Genomic DNA, 8874 nt, shown 5'->3' on the forward strand with positions numbered 1-8874 from the left:
ATTTCTATGCTTCTGTGAAAAATCAAAAAAATAAAATTACATAGCTACAGTCTACTGGGCACGGCAGTAAATGCTCTACAGTCTCCTTGAAGAAAAAAGTACTTTAAATCTTTCCATTTAAAAGATGTGGGATGGGGCTCTTCCCAAATCAGCATCCCTTTCAGAATAGTCACCTCCAGGACCTCACAGCCCAGCCAAGTCTGCCTCTGGGTCTGCCGGCAAAGCCCAGCTTGGATAGTTTTTGGAGCTGTATAGATCAATGCACTCCCACTCTTCCTGAGGAAGGCTGTTGTCTTGAAAGAATTGTCTGGTTTTAATTGGGAAACACAGGCCAGTTCTTTTAGCAGTAATCAGTGTGGTGCACTCAGGTATTCTGGCATGAGAAGAACACAGTTTAACACTCAACTTCATTCCATGCTGAAGCAAAGCTATTAAAACATTTGGCATTTCACTCATTACTACCTCATTAGCCTGCTAATAGACGTGTCACAGGACACATGTCTGTAATTATACAAAAATTAAGGGCAGAAGGGCGATTCTGTAGGTTTCTGAATTCCATTGCAATAAGCAAAAGCTCTTTTATGGAGCTAAATGTGAAGGAAAACAGAATGATGCTGGATCAGTTTGATGTTATTTTATAAAGACAGGAACGCCTTGTACATCTAAACATCAGAGTGACTAGGAATTTGAGGTATAGAAGAAGCATAGGCTAAAGCTATGGAGGTCTCCCCTGCAGAATATACAAGCTAAATGCACTGCTTGAGATTTCTATGAGTTACAGGTAGGAACTCTATGTCTCCTTCCCCATTATAAATAAATATATCACAGTATCACTAGGGTGATATACAGAATATGATATACAAAGTAAAAGTGGGGGACTTGGGTTATTAATAGGCCAGATAGGGTACTATCAAAGTGTCTGTGGCTCCTCCTATCCATTAGTGGTGGAACATGCTTTCCATAAAGAGCCCAGTAAATTAACTTCTCTCTAAACAAATCCTTCTACAGAAAATGCTCAGGTTAGAAGTCAAAATCCCCTCATTACCTTGTTTTTTACATCACACACATATATATTTAATGTTCTTTCCAGTATTCTTAATGTTATTTTCCACCTAGCAAGATCCCAAACAACACAGTGCCCACTTTCATTCCCAGTAATTTCAGAGGCTGTATCAGTGCCTGGGCAGACAAATCATGTATTTATATTTTTGGCAGCTCACCTGTAGATCCAAGCTACAGCTACAAGCTCCTTGTGAGGAGGAGCAGATCAGCGCCAGAGGAATCCAGTGTGGCAGATGCTGGAGCTTGTTTTCCCCTGCATTGTCCCTGCCCTGTCCTGAGCGGGCACCACTCCACCCTCGGGGCCCCACCCTGCACCTGGCCGCCGAGCTCCGCGGCGGCCGAGTCCCTCTGCTATTTGGGAGCCCACCACTAGATGTCCCATGGAATAAATAGGAGGGGAAAATCGCTGCCGTGGCGCTGTCAGCCGCCAGTGAGGGCTTGTAAGTTTGGCAACACCAGGCTGAGTCCATGAGAGCAGGGTCAGAGCGGCTTCAGCACGGCTACCACGCGTGTTGTGCTCTGCACACACGGCACCGTTTATTTTGCAGAGAAACAGTTACCAAGATCCTGCACGGACTAGCTAAAGCCCCAATTTTAAGGTGTGATGCACTGCACTGCTGTCAGATGAGGTTTTGGTTAAAGTTTTGCCCACCTCTCGGGCCACACAGAGCTGCCTGCCCTGGAATCAAACTTTTCCCTCTTTTTTCTTTTTTTTTTTTTTTTTAGGATATACATTTTTAATGCAAGCAGGTATCACATTTTTCTTTCACAAGAGGGACATAAAGCTCTCTGTATTAATCTCTAGGAGACCACAGACAAATTGAAGATAGCTCTTATTTTCTGTCAGAGTCTGCAGGTGTCCTAAGTTACAACACAGGGCAGCCCAATAGTTTGAAAACATGAAGCTGTCACTGCCTTCTCCAGATCTCTGCTAGGACCTGAGAGATTCAGGAATCCTTTTTCATACTGATGTCCTTTAATATCAACAAATAGGGGAACAAATAGGGCTAGGGGAAACATTTATCAATATTTTTTTAAATCTATTTAAAATATGGCAATAAAATCTAAACTACTACACTGCTTCCCAATGCCTCAGAAAGAGAGTTCCAGAGAGATGGACATAGCCACCATTCAGATTGCTTCCCAGAAATTCAGCACTGGAAACTGGGAGGCAAGAAAGTTTATATTACACAAAGACACACTCTAGGGGGGCAAAAAAAAGTAAGAGAATATAATCACCTGGACCAATTGTTGTGGACTTGTTTTATGTGCTGGGAAAACTCTTGACAATGCGTAGCTGTCTGGAACAAAAAATCTGGCATGACAGTAAAAAATATGCAGCTAGTATTTATGTCTTGCAAAAAAAATGCAGCTAGTATTTATGTCTTGCAAAAAAAGATTAGGAAGGATGAGTATGATCATTTATATATTACAGGGAATATGAGACTGACTTGATTAAAACCTACCTGAAAGAATAAACCTGTTTCAAAACCCTGGCAGATTAGTTTCTATAAGGCCAGGGATTAAGGATACCTCCAATGTCATATGCCTTTTTTTGGTATGCTGTGTTATGGCACCCTTGAAAATTTCTGCACTAGCCACAGGCAGTGACATGCAACAGTGAGGGCAAAAATGAGCAACTACCAGGTTTTCTTCCAGCTGCTAAACTTACCTGATAAATAGCTCAAAACATGGTTCTTCTCTGTGACAGCCCTCAGGCTGTGGAGCGCTTGTAGGCAAAGTGCCACCCAGCCCTTCAGCTTGCAGAACAGGTTAAAAGCAGCAGCTGTAGACAAAAAAATTAAAGACTTGTTTACTGTGGTTTGGGTTGCTTCTTAAGAGGAACTGCCTGAGTTTATTGCCATTAATTTCTATCAATATCCCCAAGACAAAAATCATGTTTAAAACCACAGACCTTCAATATAGCAGCAGAGCCAAGACCCTCAGAAATTGAGTTGAGCACTGGGCTTCTGGAAAGCTGCTTAGGGTGGGAAAAGCAAAAACAAAAAAAATCCTTCATGGTAGTACAAGTCTGGCAACTACACTGGCTGTTGTTCTTAACTACACAGTATGAGAACTTTATTTAATAATTTAATGTTCCCATCACTGCTAAACAGAAATGTAAACTAGTACCTTGCATGTCTAGGAGCCTGAAATTGGAACAGGCCAGGACAGACGCATGTGGAAAGTAGATCACAATTCAGACTTGGAGAAGGCTGCTGCTTTCTGCTGCTCTGCCGGCTTTCCTGGAGAAAGAAAAGGTTGGATTTGAAAATGTCTCTGAGCAAAAGGGAGACCTGGGAGGAGGGAGCCTGAGGAGCAACCTGGGTATTGCTGCTCATCAGGCATAACAGCACTGGCAAAGCCAGCATAAATCACATGCTGAATTCATGTGTTGTTATGGATATATTGATGGCTGATGTCCTTTGAGTTAAATAACACAATAAACATGGATTTGTAATTTTAAACCCCCTTCTGTCGTGTTTAATGAATTTTTAGTTCAGGGTGTACATAAATAATCAGGCAAGTCAAACAACAGGACTTACATTTTACAATGAAAAATAATTAAACCTAAAATATAGACTAAATCTATAACCTCTGCCAAAACGTGGAGGATTACCCTTGCTCAGCGTTAGCAGTCACACACACCAACAGACAGGAGGCTTAGACAAATACTGCCTTTTGTTATAGTGTAGAAAACACAAAGCTGTATCAAGAGCAATAATAACTTCTGAAAGCTCCTGTAAAAAAAAAAAAAAAATTAAATAAATTTGAAATTTGCATCCAATAATTAAATTTTAACATAAATAATAATTCCAAGTAGGATGATTAGATAAAAATGGCTTGTTAGGGAAATGAAAATAAAACCCAAACCCCAACATTATTGAAAGGAGTGCAGAGCAGAATTTTTCTTAAACCTAAGACACGCAGTAATACTGACATAACGCTGTCACATTTGATACTGCTCTTCTGAAAACTTAATAAGGAGAATTTTCTGTGGCTGGGACTTGATAGTCTATAATGTGCCATCTCGGGGTTTCGTTTGGGTTGGTTGGTTTCTTTTGTGAGCATCCTGTTATTTCAGATGCTTTCTTCCTTTTATTTTTTTTTCTCATTCCCCTGTTTAGAAAGAAAAAAGTGAACAAGCGACGCACCACCTTTGGTAGACTGATCTGTGACACCCCGGAATCTTTTGATACCGCCTTGATTTCTAATTGTGTTTTTCACATTTTTAGCAAAAGAAATACGGAGGGGGAGATGGAAAAAAAAAAAAAATCAGAAATGTAACCTATATTATTATACTTTAATGTGATGTTCTACTTTTCTGTTTGTAGTTCTTGAAGTTTTTGTCTTACTTCATTAAACATTTAATAAATCACTGCCAGTTTTGTGACAGATTTTAACCATAACACAAACAGCAGGAGGTGTAAACTGAGTTCAGTTCGTATAGGCATATAATATCCGTGTCGACATCATCATCCCCTCAAGGCATATTGGCAAAACGGCCAATGGAAGCTAAGCTTTTTCCGACAAAGCTTCGAAAATAAAGTTTTCTCCTTTTATCTTACTACAAATCAATTGGAGCCCTTACAGCAAAATCCTATAAAATAACTTCAAACACCGCTTCTTAGTCTAAAAATTTGTATTATGGCTAAAACTCTTTGAAGATTTATGACTGAAGTTTGGAGAAAAATGATTTAAGTGCTATCTGCTAGACATCAGAGTGTCAAAATTTCACTCAGTTTTCTTGACACATAAACTGCTACCTACTGTATGTTTTTAGGAGGGTTTTTTTTTCTTCCTTTTAAACACCTAACCCAGCTTGCCTGATGAAAGTTTCTTAACTGCAGTTTATCCCCTTGAATTAGTACCCTTTCAAGCTTCAGCTTAAAATAACTGATTATTTTTCATTTTTGGCTCCTTCAACAACGCAGGTGGTAAGGAGGTGGAGAAAAGAGCTACTTTGCAAGTGTCATATTGATTTTTGAACACAAAAGGAAGCAGGTAAAAAAAACAAAACAAAACAAAACCCACAACCACATTTGCAAAATGCACAACTGAGTCCATCCTCACCCCATGGTTTTGGGTAAATGTTGGAAGGAGGTCTGTTGTGGTGAAAGAGTTTGCACAGGGGAGGAAAAACCCTTCCTGCAGGAAAACGTGCAGTGCAGGTGGCTCATAGGACACCCAGAAATGCTGGCAGTAATTCAGGTTTCTTGCTGCTCCTTTTGAAACATGAGTGAAAAAGACTTGATCCACATCCCCTCACATGCCCAGGGTGATGCTGACAGGCAATTTGCATGGATATTGAGGTTCCTGAAGGCCCAGGGAGAACAGAAGCAGGATGTGTTCTGGCCAGCTGCTGTCAGGTAGACCCACAGGCAAGAGGCTGATCGTCTTAAACCACACACCCATTGGTGCCTTGCATTGGACATGGTGGTCTACGTACAAACACCATCATGAAACACAGCTTGGAACCCCTTTGTTTGGTAAAAATGCCTATCAAGCACAAAAACTGAAGGAAGGATTTTGAAACTGAGGGCACCAAAAAGAAAAGCTTGATTTAAACTATCTTTTTCTGTTAACATTTTTTTTTCTTTTCAATCAACTACAAGAAATACTCAGAAAAGAGTGTCAAAAGTAGTTGCTGTAAAAGAAAAATGATGCTGTATTGTGAGAGTTGCATCAAAGTGATGTGTGTCAGAATTCAGGAAGATGGTTTGCATACCAAAATTAAGCAAGCAGTGTGAAATCTTCTGCAGAGAGCAATGGCAAAAGAAAAAAAGGGGAAAAAAAATAAAAAGAAGCCAATCCCAAATCCAAACTGTGTCATCCAGCATACTGCAGCCTTGCAAAATTTTATTCACCCAAGATGAGTGATTTGTTTTGATGGGCAAGCAAAATATAATCATTTGGGGGAAGATGGAGAGAAAAGGGAGGGGGTCCATTATCATCATCTTGGAAAGGGGTGAGTGAATAGATTTTGTGCCTGAGCTGGTAAATTTGTAGCACAGCTCTGCATGGCTGGAATAATATAATAAACTGACTTAAATATAAATGCCATTTAGGAACTATTCCATAGTGAACAGTTAAAATGATGGCATTCAACAGAACTGCCACAACAGAGCCTGCTGTTGTTGCTAATTTGCTGAAGTAGATCTGCTGTCTTTACTTCCTCCACTGCTCCTGCTGCACCTCAAGGCATGCTGAGGGCTCATCCATCATATGCTGGCACATAAGAAGGCAAGACGAGGGAGCTCAATGGTAGCATACAAGAAAGTGAACTGTAGATCCAAAAGGGCACAGAAAGCCATCGACTGTTTAGAATGGGTGAGCTGGAAACAAGATGTTGCTGAGGAAAACATTGCATGAATCTACTTGGTATCTTCCTCCAAGAGTAGCTGTGGAGGTTGCAGTTAGCAGGGGAAATGGAGATGCTTGCGGTCAAAGCAAAACAGAGCACGCTAAGGACAAAGCCCTGGAGGGCTACATCATGCTTGATAAGCTTCTAGTGCAGAAAAATTTCAAATTGCCATTAATGCCCCAATGGTGAACTGAGATATTCAAGATTTTTCTCTTCTATCATGTGGCATTAGGTCAAAAGAGTGGATAATAACAATGATACATTAGTCCGGCCAGAAAGCTGCAATGGAACATTCTACACAGGCACTTGGCCATGTTTTCAGCACCTATGCATGAGCTAACAGAGCCTAACTTTCAAAGAGTTGCTCTCACATCATGCAACCAATACATGGCATTGAGCTGGCCCCAGGCTCTACCAGGGAGTTGTGGAAGTGTGTCTTACTTTTTTATAATCTTTTCACTTGGCCTTTTATAAGATGGTAAGTAAAGGAAGCCATGCCAGTCTGTGCTTTCAGGCAATGGCTGGCTGAACATTAAAGCTCCTGGCAAGCAGTTTAGCACACTCTTCCTAAACCAGTTCTGCACGATAAACCACCAGGCTGCAACACAGATGATAAAGCTCCATCTGACAACACAATCCAGACTTCACACTAGCAGTCACGTCGATCAACATCTGAACTAATGTCAGAGTCTTCTCTTACTAATGAGCTGCTGCACTGAGATTCAGCCTTGCTATCAGTCAGATACCTGTAATGAGGTAGAATGAATGGCAAGACCCCTCTTCAGACGCTTCCTCTCATCTAGCCACAGAGAGGTTTAGTTGTTCACTTATTTCAGTATAAGACCAATGGTTTCTTCCTGGAGGTCTCTACCAGCCTCACATGCAGTTACTCTAGCACCTCATTTACATGTTAACTGCAGCTGTTTGGAGAATTCTGCTGCAAATGAATCTGGGTTTTTTTTTTTCTTCTAATAATTTGCAATCCCAGTGCTAGCATATCAGGGATGTAGTCCCAGTGCTTGCATATTAGGATATCTTAATGTACGCTTCAGATTCAAATGAAGTGCCTTGCCTTGTCACCTAGTTGGAGAACTCCATGCAGCAGTGTGCTCTCCTTAAACTACTGAACTACAAGACACATTTGTCCAGCTGCTCCTGCTTTGATTTTAAGCAGTAGCTACCACACAGTTGTGTATCCTATTTACACATCCCTTAATACCGCTGGAAGAACCAGAAGAATATACTCCAGATCCATAACTTTCCATCAATGTTACAAAGCCACAGTAATGATTTCTTTTCTTTTTTCCCCTTTGCCTGTCAAACTACTGCAGAATGGTCTGAACTGAGCAGTTACTGCTAGGCCCAGAGGTTCTGCCCAAAACAGATCTAGGGCAGTTTGCTAAGGTAATTTGTAGCTGCAGTGACTGAAAAAGCACCCATAAACTGTAGGAGGTAAGTCGATGAGCACTAAGGAAAGCTCCAGCATTTGAAAGAATCTCCCACTCAACCTCTCTATTATTTTTTCAGGTACAAAATTAAGAGCAGGGTGTTCTTACTCCTGTACTGGTGTAACTATCAACACAGACAGCTTAGGTTTTATGGGTTCTTCCTTTCAAAATAATAATTACAGAAAAGCTGAGCTTTGTTTGTGTTGTAACCTGGGGTTGCAAGGTGTATCTTTTTCATCTTACTGAATATTACAGTCAGGTTTTATTTTTCTTTATCTTAAAACAATATCTTGCACCTCTTAGTGGCAGAGCTCAGCATGCAATTTACTCACTTCTCATCCCACGCCACATAAAAAGGGTGAGCAAGTTTGTATTTTTAAGACTAATGAGCTACTGGTTAACACTTTTGAGGCAATTAACCAGCAGTATTACTTCTTATCAACTAAGAGGGACATTGTTGCATCCAAATTTCTCTGTGGGGCAGCTCATACATCCTGAGCTCAGCCTTTGCTTGTTTGCTCTGACAGATAAGGCTGCAAGTGACTAGCGATGGGAAGCCATAAAAGACCTGCCCAATGGAGCCCAAATATGGTGGTTCATGTGTCAGTTTGGTGATGTATTGATGTCAGCTGATGATATATTGAGGCAGATAGGTTAGTGCACTCAGCAGAAGTGTTTGGATTTGTTAGTCCATACATGCAGCCCTTCTCATACTGGTTTTCAGAGCATGGCAGCACACCATGTCTGCTGCCTGAATAGAGCTCCTGACCAAGTCTCCTAAGCATCCTGTCAGTGTCTGGATGCTGCAGCAGTCCCCCAGCGTCAGTGGCATCTCGCTCAGGCTAAAGTTGCCCTTCAGGTTCCTCTGCTGCTGCTAAGGGACCAATAAACTGGACTGAAGATCAGGGCAAAGCAAGTAATCTTCAGTGATGGCTGTGCCATTATCCTTGACTACAACACACAAAGGAAAAAGTCGAATGAGGGTGTAAGCAAGTCTCC

The 8874-nt window shown here is 41.1% G+C and overlaps 1 long non-coding RNA gene across 1 annotated transcript in view; it reads left to right on the forward strand.

Annotated features, from left to right (window-relative positions):
• LOC137442168 (uncharacterized) overlaps positions 1–4242 on the forward strand; it is a 29031-nt gene extending 24789 nt beyond the window's left edge. Inside the window, exons 8-9 of the long non-coding RNA XR_010987601.1 lie at positions 3209–3323; positions 4191–4242. This is a non-coding gene — a long non-coding RNA (uncharacterized lncRNA). The remainder of the gene's footprint in view (positions 1–3208; positions 3324–4190) is intronic.
• Positions 4243–8874: the final 4632 nt, after the last annotated feature.

The sequence above is a fragment of the Melanerpes formicivorus genome, unplaced genomic scaffold (assembly GCF_026170545.1).
Source record: "Melanerpes formicivorus ecotype bairdi unplaced genomic scaffold, bMelFor1.0.p_v2 SCAF_7, whole genome shotgun sequence".
Classification (NCBI taxonomy): Eukaryota; Metazoa; Chordata; class Aves; order Piciformes; family Picidae; genus Melanerpes; species Melanerpes formicivorus.